This window comes from Cricetulus griseus, chromosome 7 (genome assembly GCF_003668045.3).
Source record: "Cricetulus griseus strain 17A/GY chromosome 7, alternate assembly CriGri-PICRH-1.0, whole genome shotgun sequence".
NCBI classification, from domain to species: domain Eukaryota; kingdom Metazoa; phylum Chordata; class Mammalia; order Rodentia; family Cricetidae; genus Cricetulus; species Cricetulus griseus.
In genome coordinates this window covers 125,542,022-125,554,529 of record NC_048600.1, presented here as the reverse complement: position 1 = coordinate 125,554,529, position 12,508 = coordinate 125,542,022, and the positions used below count along the sequence as shown (strand labels likewise).

At 45.9% G+C, this 12,508-nt stretch overlaps 1 long non-coding RNA gene across 1 annotated transcript in view; it reads left to right on the top strand.

The window, feature by feature from the left end:
- LOC103161264 overlaps positions 1-10,558 on the top strand; it is a 13,768-nt gene extending 3,210 nt beyond the window's left edge. Inside the window, exon 3 of the long non-coding RNA XR_003487146.2 lies at positions 6,884-10,558. This is a non-coding gene — a long non-coding RNA (uncharacterized LOC103161264). The remainder of the gene's footprint in view (positions 1-6,883) is intronic.
- The last annotated feature ends 1,950 nt before the right edge of the window (positions 10,559-12,508 follow it).

Below are 12,508 nucleotides of genomic sequence, written 5' to 3'. Positions count from 1 at the left end.
GGCGTGTACCATTCTGCTTAGTCACCAACTTTAACTTATTCTTTCAGTGTGGGTTCCAAGTTTGAATTCGGGTTCTTATGTTCCCTGGACAAGCTCACCAACATAGCCCTTTCCTCAGGCCCTCCTTCTATTTCCCCTCCTCACAGAAACCATCCCCTTCTTGTTCTAAGTTGAAAGGGAAGTCAGCATGTTCAGAAGGATGACAGCTGACAGTTCATCCATGACTTTTCCCCCAAAGTTAGGCAGAGATCAAGAACCCACGTTCAAATTCTGGTCATCATTTATTAACTGTCGAAGTTGGTAAGAAGTGAGCCTTCTCAAGCCATCAACCTTTTCACTCTAGAAATGTTTTTTTTTTTTTAAATGGAGGGGGGAATCACATGGGAAACCCCACTGTATGCCATCTATTTTGTCCTTTATCTATGTCCTATATCTGAAACAGAGCTGTAGCCATGGTTATTAATAGTCTACTAATAGCTCAGTGAACTGTCCCCGTGACCCAGGCACTGTGGTTTGTATTGCCCATGATTCACTCCTCAGCCTGGCAGCTTGTGCCACTGGAGGACCATCCTTCCTGGGTTAGGCAACATGTTCCCAAGTCCTCCTTCCCAAACTGACACCCAGGCCCCAGGCATAAGCTAGATGAATCTACTCCAGGCCTTAGGCAGCCTACACTTCACTCCACTTTGAACAATCTAAGAGGTTTTTGGAAGCTCTAGCCCCCAAGTCTGGGGGTGAACTGGGGAGGTGGGGTGGGGTGTGGGCTCAGGAATCCAGGGAAGCAGAGTCCATTCCAACAGCTCTGGGGAGCCCAGAGTGAACAGTGTGTGTCCTGCCTGCTGTGTAAACATGGTAACTAAATCCACGGATGGTTTCCAGGGCCCAGCAGATGGCAACAAGGACAGGGTGATGCGGTTTCTGTTGCTTCTCCACCCTTCTTGTTTTCATTTGCACCTCATGCCCGGGGATAGGACACAATCTGAGCTGCTCAGGAAACTCCAGGGTGATCCAAAAGCTGTGTAGATTTGCCTCTGCCCACACAGCGCCCTTCAGGGCTTAGCTCAATGTCACCCAGGGCTGTCTCCACTGTCTCAGCTTCTTTCCTACTGTAGCCCTTACACTGCCTGGCACCCATGCATTTCATCTCTTCTTCAGTGGCTTTGAAATCTCTGACTCGTCTTCTCAGAACTGTAAAATGAGCTGTCAGCTTGTAAACATTTTTTTTTTTAAATCTTGTCAGACATTACTGTTTTCTTGGGACCTACGGCAGAGTGTCTGTGTTTATTATGTTTTAATTAATTTTTTGACATTTATTTCTTATCATTTTTGACTACGTGTAGGTATGTATGTGTATCTGTGTGTGAGCATTCATGTGTGCGTCCCTTCAGGTGCCAGAAGAGGCCACAGTTGTTGGGTTCCTTGGAGCTGAATTTATAGGTGCTTTTGAGCCACTTGCCGTGGGTACTGGGAACCAAACTCAGGTCCTTTGGGAAAGCTGCAAGTGCTCTTAACCACTGAGCCATCTCTCCAGCCCCTTCCTTTATTAACTTTTAAGATAGGATCTTACATAGTAGTTGGGGTTGGTCTCAAACTCTGATCTTTGATCCTGTTCTACTTCTGGGTTTGTAAGTTTAGGTGAAAAGCAAAGTGACCTGAGTTATACAGTGCCATGGATCAAACCCTGAGCTTCATGTGTGCTAGACAAGCACTCCACCGGGTGAACTGCGTCTCCAGGCCCTTGGTGTTTTGGGATGAAAACATGCCCCTCTAGGGCAAGCTGAAGAAGCATTAAAGTTGGGTCCTGTTTGGTATATTTCCCAGTGTTTGGAGGATATCAATTGCTCTATGTCCAGAATTTTCTGGATCTGGACTATACTGATTAAAATTGAGATAGATCTTCACATGAGAGCTTTCTAATAGAGAAAGTTTCTTGTTTAAGTGTGGAGACCTACAAATATCCTAGAACCTTCTAAGTGGGCACAGCCATCCCAGCCTCCCTCTGTAAGTCATTTATTGAGAGTCAGTCTACCCAGGAAGACATGCCATCAGCTGTTTCTGAAAGTGGTCATGGAGTGTTTCTCCAGACACATCGGCTCATCTCCCCTCCTGCCCATCTCTCTGCTGATGCCTCTGGCCTTGCCTTCCTTTGGACAAGGGTCTGCTGGAAGCCCCTTTCCAGCCTCTTCCCCTTTCAATATTTTCATATTTGCCCCCTTTGCAGAAGGGGAATGTGCTCTTATAGTTCACTCTGTGCATGTGGTTTTTACTACCCTTCTGTGACAGTAACAAAGGAAAGAACTGTGGCTAGTGTCCCTGGAGGTAAACTTGCCTCTGGCTCTTCTATCTCCTCGTCATGTGTTCCCCACAGGGAATAGCAAGGAAGGTAAGGAAGACAGGAGAGGGAGACATCAGGAGGAGAGAAGGAGGAGAGAGAGGAGAAGAGGGGATGATAGGAGAGAGAGGAGAAGAGGGTAGGACAGGAAAGAGAGAAGAGAACCCATCTAGCTTTCTTTTATTTTTAACATTTATTTATGTGTTTATTTTATGTGTATGAGTGTTTTGTTATCATCCACACCAGAAGAGGGCACCAGATCTTGTTACAGGTGGTTGTGAGCCATCACATGGTTGGTGGGATTTGAACTCAGGACCTTTAGAAGAGCAGCCAGTGCTCCTAACCACTGAGCCATCTCTCCAACCACCACCACCACCCCCATCTGGTTTTTAAACACTATTAAGACATCTGCCACACTTCTTAAGAGAGTAGACAAGGATGGCCAGCTCTCAGCCTTGTTGCCTTTATTCTCATTTCTGCCCTGGCTGAAACTCTAGTCCATTGCTGGAAGCCTGAACTTGTTCTGAGCCTTCTCATGACTGGCATGCGCATTTCAGTCTTTTTCATATGTGGCTTGTGCAGCAGGGAGCTTGGAACACAGCATACAGGGGACTCTCTGCACTGAAGAATGACAATTTCCCTTCAGCCCCGAGAGCATATCCTCTGTGGAAGAAACTAGACCCATGCATGACCTTCACAATGGCCTCCAGGACCTCCTGCCTCCAAGAACCAGTCTTGTCAACCTCTCTAATGCAATACTGTCCCTGCCCACACATGGCTTCTCAGCCTGGTCAGCTTCGGAAGTCTGACAATTGCCTATCTCCCTGATGACGTGGTAGTGAGTTCTATTAGTCAGGCACAGGTTGATCTGTTCACTCTTTTCTTTAGTTTTTTTTTTTTTTCTTTTTAGAGACAGGTTCTAATGTAGCCCAGGCTGACCTTGAACTCAGATAACTTAGTTAAGGATAACCATGAACCCTTCTTCTTGCCTCCACCCTAAAAGTGTACCACCACCATGCCCTATTTAAACAGTGCTGGGTGGGAATCAAACCCAGGGCTTTGGGTTTGATCCATTCACAGGAGGCACAGTGAGCCACACCCCCAACTGCTTACTCATTCTTTATAGTAACGAATGGAAGAGTGAGAGTGAAAATGTGTGCGAATAACTTGGAAAATTTAGTTTGAACACTAACCTAGCTCTCTTAGTTTGGCAATTCAGCCATCCAAGCTAGGACTCCAAGAAAGGTCCTCATCCAATAAACTGTCTGGGATAGAAGGGGTTAGAACCCCCTGTCATACAACAAGCTGGCTCCTTGGCAACCCAAAGGACTTCGTCCTGTTTAGACTTGGTGACTGTGGGTCTTGCACAGTGGCATAGTAGGTGTTACTCTGAAGCCTTCCTGATGTGGGACTGAGCAGAGCTCCCTACCGCCATGGGCAACAAAGGTGTCCCAGTTTGCAAAAGCAAGGCATGCGTTTCAGAAAGCCTGTCCAACTAAACACATGCCAGTCACTGAAACAAAACTAAAAGAGGCAACTCACCTCCCACCAACTCTGCAAAATGAAAGCTCAGATGAGCCCTTGTCACCTGGAGAAGCCTATTCAGTAGCATATGAATTTTCTCCTAGTCAGGGGGGCTGCTCTCCTGCAGAGAGGGGGCTGAGTCTAGAAAAGGCTAGAGAGGCAGAGAGGCAGTCCCGAGCCTCCAGAGAGAGTCAAGGCCTGGGTTTATAGCCCTGTAAAGCTCTCCTTATCGGCAGGCACTTCCTCCCGGCAACTTTCATCTTTTTACATTATTTGCCTTGCAACTTCTTAAGCCTGAAAGGACCTTGGAGTTGAAAAATAAATTCTTCAAAAGATAGGATATGTTTGAATTTAAGCTGGAGAAACAGAGCAAAGGTAACTTGTGGAAGAACCTGGGTCAGCCATGGCCTGTGGGCTGGGAGAGGTCCATCAAAATTTCTTGAAGAAATTACTAAGAGTATGCTCAATGTGCTTGGGTTCCGGTTCCTGCTTCGAGCTATCTTTAGGTTCTTGGTGCTGTTGTACGTGTATATGCACTCTCCCGTGATTTGTATGCACCTGTGTATGGGGTCCAGAGGTCAATGCTGGGCTCTTAATGACTCATTATTTTTGAGACAGTTTCTCACTGATTAGACTGGCTAGCCAGTGAGCCCCAGGGATCCGCCTGGCTCCACCTCCCTAGAAGTGGGCTTACAGGTGTACCCTGATGTGCCTGGCTTTTTACATGAGTGCTGGGGATGCAAAGGTGGGCCTTGATCTTGGTGTGGCAAGCCCATTCCTGACTGAGGCAAGACCCCAGCCGGCCCTGTTGGTGCTATTTTGTGTCAATAGAATCTACTCACTATAAACGGTCCAGTTAACATGTAAGCACATTGTACAGGAGCCAGGGCTCCAACTGTGAGTGCTTGCTGATGCAGTGGTGGGGCCAGAGCTGGGGTAGAGGGTTAGGGGGCAGGGAGGAGCATCTGACAACCATGCATAGTGGTTGTGGTCTGGTGAGTTGGAGAGCCATCTACACTGGAAGTCCAGCCCATCCTCCATTCCCCAAGTTCCATCCCTACTTCCCAAGCGTGTTGCCTTCACCTGTGGACATGTTTCCTGCAGGGTCTCAGTTTAGCATCTTGGGAACAGGGACAGCTCAATGGGAGGAAGTATCCCACTCATCCTGTGAGATGCCACTGTCTGTGTGCGTGTGTTGTTGCTGACCCCATGCCCAGGGCTGTACAGAGCAGAACGCCTCCTTTCTTTTGTGTAAGTTGCCTCATATATAAGATCCTTTGTCATGGACAAAGGATCCATAGCCCATGTCCCTGTTTACAGAGGTGTGACAATGATGGTATGTGCAAAGGTGTGTGTCTGGCCCCCATAAACAGTGTCTGCGCTGTGTATATATAAACTTTAGTCAGAGCCTGCCTTCATGCCCTACTGGAGTACTCCATAGTGGTGAGAGTGACTTTTATGATCTAATACCCCAGCAGGGGTTGGCAGGCAGGGCTCTGAGGGCCAGCATCCAAGCACACATATTAGGTTTGCATCCCATGACTGAAATACACCAGGTCTACACATGGGCTTAAGATGGGCACTTAGGCAAAGGGAGGTATGTGTTTCCTGAGTGATCAGAAAGTTCTTCCCTTTGCTCCTTCCTGCAGTGCCCCCACCCCACCCCCTGCCGCCCACCTTCTTCCTACCTTGGCTTGTCACACCGTGAACCGAGGGCATAGAACATCTGACCTGACCCTTGTTTACTGCCGCTCAACTGCAACTGTGGCCTCTGAGAAGCCAGAAGGCCTGAATTAAAGGCTGTTACTGAAGCCAGAAGGTTGCAATCAGGAGTCGGCTGGTGAGGCTACGGGTCAGCAACAAGGTCACCCCTGACTTATTTCCATGTCCGCCTGTCCTGTCAGGAGGTCTGAGAGGCACTGAAAGCAAACAGAGCCAAGGGTTCCAATCCGAAACAATTTGTGACCTTCTCTGGGGCTAGAGAATTCGTGACATCAGCCCCTCCTGCAGTTCCCAGAGGATGCTAAAAGCAGAAGACTCCAGATCCACATGTCTCTGGGCTTCTCTCACTTTCTGTGTGTCTGCGTGTCAGATCTGTAGGAAGCATTTGTGTTCCCAGTGTGAGCCTGCAACACTCACGGGAAGTGAGCTTTCAAAGGATACAAAGGCCTGTAGACGCCTTGGGTGTGGTGCTCGGGAACTCACACAGAAGCTCTTCCTGCTTTCTCTCTGTGTCCCTTGCTCTTTTGTTGGGAGGCTTGAAGGAGCCATCTTGAGTAGCGTGGCTAATGTACAAGCAGATCAGCCTGCCTCCCTGTCACTCAGCTGACTTGACCAATCAGTCACTATCAGATGTGATCAGGATGGGAGGGCCAGGAAGGAGAACTTGTTTGGAAGCTGCCTTGACAGTGATGAAGGGAACAGCCATTGTCCCCATGTCTATTTTTCTCTCTGTTGCCGTCTCACTGCCCCTGCTTGGCTGTTTCATGCTTGGTGGCATTCTTTGACAGTCGAATCCCTTCTGACTATGGGGTTTCTTTAAGAATGGAAGGTCCCTGCTAGTATTAAGAGCTTCTCCTGGATCTTTGGAAGCTGTTGCTCTGTACTTTTAACATGCATGGTACCTCACCTATTGACTTCATAGAATGGGTTGATTTACATATTCTTTGCATGTGATTTGCATTACATTAGGTCATTCCTGCTTCCAATGAATATTTATCAGCAGTCACATACCATGGAAGATGCTATATAATGTGAACTGAGGAATAGGATGCAAAATCCTCTATGCCAAACCATTGTTGCTTTTCACTCCCAGCCTCTACCCTTTTTCCAGTATGCTAGTCCCATCTCCGTTTTTTTTTTTTTTTTTTGACAATTTCTCAATAAAAGATAATCTTGAGATAGTCACTGGTTCAGCTTCTTGACGTGTATCCCAGCCTGGAGCATGTACCTGAGAAATCAGAAACACTGGTCCTTCAAGTCAGTTTCCCAGCAACACTGTGGACTTATTTGGGCTTTTCCTTTTAGGTCCACCAGGAATACAGTGTCTGGCTTTCATGACCCTTGGGAACACAGCAGAAAGAACCTGGACTTCATTCCTCTTACGTTTAAGAAGACAAAGTAGAGCCATGGCTCTTAGGAAGAATGTTCCAAACATTATTACCATACAGCTCACCCCAGTCTCAACCTCCACCAACTTCAAGCCCAACCTGAAGCTACACTCGATTCAATGAAATGTGTATTTTCCAAATTATGTTTTCTTCAAGGGCCGAGCTGGCTGTAGAAGGAGACACAGTGGGAAAGCATGCCTGCAAGAGCTCATGGTGTGTCTTCTGCTTCTACATGCTGCCCTCCTCCATCCATCTGAAGGTGCTGCCCCTCCCAGTGGCTGTGCTGGGCTTGTGAGTTTGTGTAATGCCCGTGTCTGGTTGCTTCAGAGAATCCGCTACTGGCGTATCATGGACTCTGTAGGAAATGAAGCCATTGTAGAAATCAGAGTGGTTTTGATCATTCTTCTACAACACAGCCACTCGAGATGAAGAATTGCATGGTCCAAAAGGATGAAGGGCAAGCCCCCTTCCAAATAACAATGCAAAGGTCTGGGTCCTTCCATCTTCTGATTACTCCAGCTTGGAGTCTTCGCCCTCCAATCACAAGAACAGGAATTTGCAAGATACTTCACTGCAAGGTGATGGATGTCACTTCAGTCCATGTTCCAGGACCGAGCATAGCACAATTGCAAGGAAGACTGGGTACTGTGTATAGGTCTGACCACTAGCCTGCAAGGAAGACTGGGCACTGTGTATAGGTCTGACCACTAGCCTACATACCTCACTGTGGGCTCCAGAGGGGTCATCTGTGCTCCTATAGCCTTACCTCCTTCTCTGAAAAATGGGGATAATAGCCCCCAGCCTGTAGAGTTCCTGTGTGATTATTACTATTGTAACTAACTTGACAGACTTTAGAATCACTAGGAGACAAACCTGCGGATACAACCATGAGAGAGATTCTAGACTAGGTAAATCCAGGTGGGAAAATGCACTCTAAGGACTGGAATCCTGTACAGAATAAAAAGAGAGAGAGAAAGAAAGAAAGCCGACTGCACAGGAGTGTTCAGAGCTTTCTGCTTCCTGACTGTGTGTATAATGTGACCAGTTGCCTCAAGCTCCTGGTCCTGCTGTGACTTCTCCACCATCATGGATTGTCATCCCTCAAACTGTGAGCCCAAATGAACCTTCCCCAAGTTGATTTTGTAAGGTACTTTCTCACAGTATTTTCTCTCATGAGAAAATCAACTCGTGTAGTGATCTTGTGAGGCTCAAAGGGGATCTACTTCTGAAGATACCTAACAGTACAATGCCAGGCACAGAGGGGAGTCACAGGAGTGCTCCCCTACTCCTCCCCTCCCCTAGCAGTTTCTTCTTAGGCCCATGGGGAAAGACTAGGCAGCATCAGCCACAGATGGTTTCAATTGGGTAAACCAGGATATGCAGATTCCTTGCTGGTCTTCTCAAGACAAATTAGTACCATGTCACTGCTGGAAAAGGACAGGTCCTCCTAGGCCATTCTGAGTTCTTCCTGATGTTTTGTGTCTGGGTCACAAGAACAAAGGAAACTGCCTATGAGTGCTAGGGTGCTGAATTTTAAAGCTATGGCAGTTGACTCAGTATCTCTCCTGAGCTACACACACACACACACACACACACACACACACACACACACACACACACACACGGAGGAGGTGTGGCCTCCAGATTAGAAACCCAGTGCCAGGAGCTGACTCAGTGAGCCTTTGTTTATTGGGGAAGCTGGAGGTGGGTGGAGGTTGTGTGTACAGATGGGATCTCTCTGACTCAAGTCTCTAAGGTGTTGACATCCAGGACTTCGGGAAGCGCTGTTTAGAGAGGTTTGCCTAATGCCTAGACTGCGCACTTACAGACAGAACGAGGCAGAAACATCATTCGGAATGGCAGTCTGGCCTTCTTTGCCTTCATCTCCTCAGGCCCACATTGCCACCTTTGCTTGCTGGTACCATACATATTTTTCTCTGTGACCCTTTGACTTTTTAGGGTTGTTTGTTTGAAGGGATTTGAGACCCAATTAAAGCAATTTACAGAATTAGTATAGGCCCCAAACCTAAGAAATCAAATCACAATTGTAAATAGTTATGTTAAATATACTGTGCCTTAGCATGAAAAGGTGCTTGTTACCAAGGCTGGCATCCCAAGTTCTATCCCCAGAACACACTTAGGGGACTGAGAGAACCAACCCCTGAAAGTTCTCCCCTGACATTTACACATGGACTGTGACACACAGACACATGGACACAACACATACACACACACTAAATGAATAAATAAATGTAATAAAAATAAAAATAAAGGCATACTGTGAGCTACAAATAATACAGATTGAAAGCTGGTGGTTTTACAATTTAATTGTTGGGAGCTGGAGAGATCACTCAGTGGTTAAGAGCACTGGCTGCTCATCCAGAGGATCTAAGTTAGGGTCTTAGCTCCCATATCATAAGGGCTTTGAACTGCTGCCAACTCCAGGTCCAGGAGATCTGATGCCCTCTTTTGGCATCTGAGGACACTTGTACACATATGGGGCACCCCCCCAAAAAATACACATACATAATTATTAAAATAAAATAAATCATTTAAAAATTGTCTTGTGAGAGCTGGGCCTGGGGGTACATGCCTTAAATCCCAGCACTCAGGAGGCAGGGGAAAGAGGATCTCTGAGTTCAAGGCCAGTCTATCCAGGATAGCCAGGGCTACATAGAGAATCCCAGTTTCAGAAAAATAAAAAGTCTTGCAAGAAAGAAGGCATTTGGTTGTATACACCTGACTCGGCACAGGATGATCCCCAAACCTATGTTCCTCCTACTTCTCCATACCCCCTTCTTTAGCTACTTGATGGCTTTTCATCATCCTGGATGCAGAACAGCTACAGGTATCACATTAGAACTCCAGGCAAGAAGAGTCAAGAGCTTTACAGCACCCACTATATCCGTCCATTTTGCTGGGACAGTGAAAGTCCATTACAAAATAGCCTGGGAAACAACCTGCAATCATCTTCAAGTAAAGCCAGTAAAACCTAGCTTTGGTTTCAAATTTGGAGTTTGTTCACCCACTCCCCTTTCTTTGGCATGTCTGAAAGATGGAGGAGATGTCTAAAGACAAGAGAGAAAGCACTATCCCATGTACGAGATGTATGTCGGTCTAGTTCAATCAATCTCCTGTCTGGTGACAACCAACAGCTATGCATTTGAAGTCACCCATGTTGAGCTTGCCTGATTTCCAACACAGGTCTCAGGACAGATCAGATCGTTTCAGAATCAAGGGCTGGGGCAACAGTGCCAAGGGCAGGTGTAAGTGGCTGGAAGGTCAGTCTGCCTAATAAATCACTTTAGGGCAGCAAAAAAGTGAAATCAGTTTCCTATGTAGAAATCAAAGTTGACCTCATTGTCTATGACTCGGTCCAGTGCTTGGATAGGGGATTTTCCATACCTGCTTTAACAGGTATGCATAACCACAGTGTGGAGGAGGGAAGTGGGCACAAAGTCTCACCCCTGGACAAGAAGATACTCACAACTGATAGCTGCTGGAAGGAGGAAAACCAGTTTTCTTCAGTGGAGTGGCACCGGGTATTTAAACTCCACTTCCTCACACTTAGGAGAGCACTGGCCAACATGAATTACACTCTATGTTTTTTTTTTTTTTTTTTTTTTTTTTTTTTTTTTAGAAGAGAGACTATGAAGTTGGGTGGGTTGGGAGATGCGGAAGAATCTGGGAGGAGTTGGGGGCATATATGATCAAAATAAATGTATGGAATTCTCACAGAATAAATAAAAATCTTTTTTAAAAAACTATCTTTGTGCATCACTTCATGCATCTACCTATTAAAATATTAATTACTCCTTCTCTGTTCTGTATCTGTAATAGTTCTTAAATAATTACTCACTGATATCCCAAACAACTATTTTTTTTTTAAAAACAAGCACTTTTATTTTGTAATGTCCATGGCTCATATCCAAGACTAAGGCTTATGGTAGACATTGCTAATCAACGGGAATATTTCACCATTCCTATGGCAGACATTGTTAATCATCCACAGATGATCTTACTCTGGTTGATGACTTCATCATTTACATAAATTGCATTAGGAATCAACCACCAGCCCGCTATGGTTACTTGCTGAGTTGCAGTAGAAGCTATGTGTTATATGTTTGTCAGCAAAATCTCTCAGCTTTATTGAAATGGATCTTAAAACTGAGACGGGATTTCATTTACTCAATTAAATTCTGCTTACTGCTTCCATTCAAATATATTTTACTCCTTACATCATCAAAATATGTCTGGGAAGTCATGGATCCACAAACTTGTGTGGTATCTTCTTGAGCCAGTTTTGGCTGCCTTGAGATGCACTCTGCTGCAAACTGCATGGCCTAGGGATTGCCCTTACTAGGACAACAAGAATGAAGAAATGACAACACATATGCGGAAAAGCTAGGATTGGATGGAGGCTGAGTACTTTGATGGAGACACAACAGTAGCCTGGAAACTCAGGGTGTGGGCATGATGGAGGCGGTTGGCTAATCTGGGTGGGGTAGGATGGTGGTCTCTGTAGGGAAGCAGTCTGGGGCTGCAGTCATTTGTGTGGAGAAAGCTGTGCTTGATAGTCTCTGTTTACACTGCCAAAATTTGTAATTGAAAAAGGGAAGGCCTTGCCATTCCCAAGGGTCTGAGGCCTTAGGGGTTCTGTGCTCATGTCAATAGCACACATTCACAAAGGACTTCATCCAGTGTTCCCCGAAGCACCCCAATTACCTATAGAAAAGCATGAAGTTCTATCCAAGGAGTTGCCCTGAATGGAAATAGCTAGTGACAAAGAATGTATGTCTTCTCTTTTCGGGGTCATTAACTGTTCTTTCTAAAGCCAGGGCTACTGACCAGTGTGTAGGATATCTTATGTAGAGGAAACTCACCAAAGAATTACTGCTGATAGCATCTCTTCTTTCCCATGGGGTGTGGGTGACAAATGCCTGGCCTGGGGATTTGATCCCCATGAAGCCCAGATATAGGGGCCTAGAAGACCGATCAAATGGAATTGGAATGGAGAAATCTGAGAATTCCAAGCCCTTAGACTAGGTAATAAGAGTAGAGAAGAGCTAAATTGCAGAACTCTGGTCAGAGGGGATGGTAGCCTGTTGGTGGTCAAAGGCCACCAGATAATTCAAGAGCAGTCAATGTAGAGCCAATTAAAACACAACATGGCCACTAGCAAATGCCACAATCCATTAGAGACCTACCTGTTATCTCACGGTATTAGTTTTAAGTCTCCACTCTTCCTCAGGTAGGTTGCTGAGAGGAAAGCTAGGTCCAACAGAGTGAGCAATGGGGTGGATGAAATTTACATGCCTTTGATTAGCACAACTTCATTTGCATGTTACCGTTACTCTCTGTCTAGAGACCTTGAGTTCTGCAGTGTGAGCTCACAGCTGCTTTCATTCTATGGGATGTCTAGTTATCCCTATGGATCAATTTTGGAGCAGCAATTGATAATCATAGGCTTCTTATTCTTGCCAGCATTGTGCTAAGAGCATTGCATGAGAATAGTTAAGCCCTTTAAGACAAAGGCTACTGT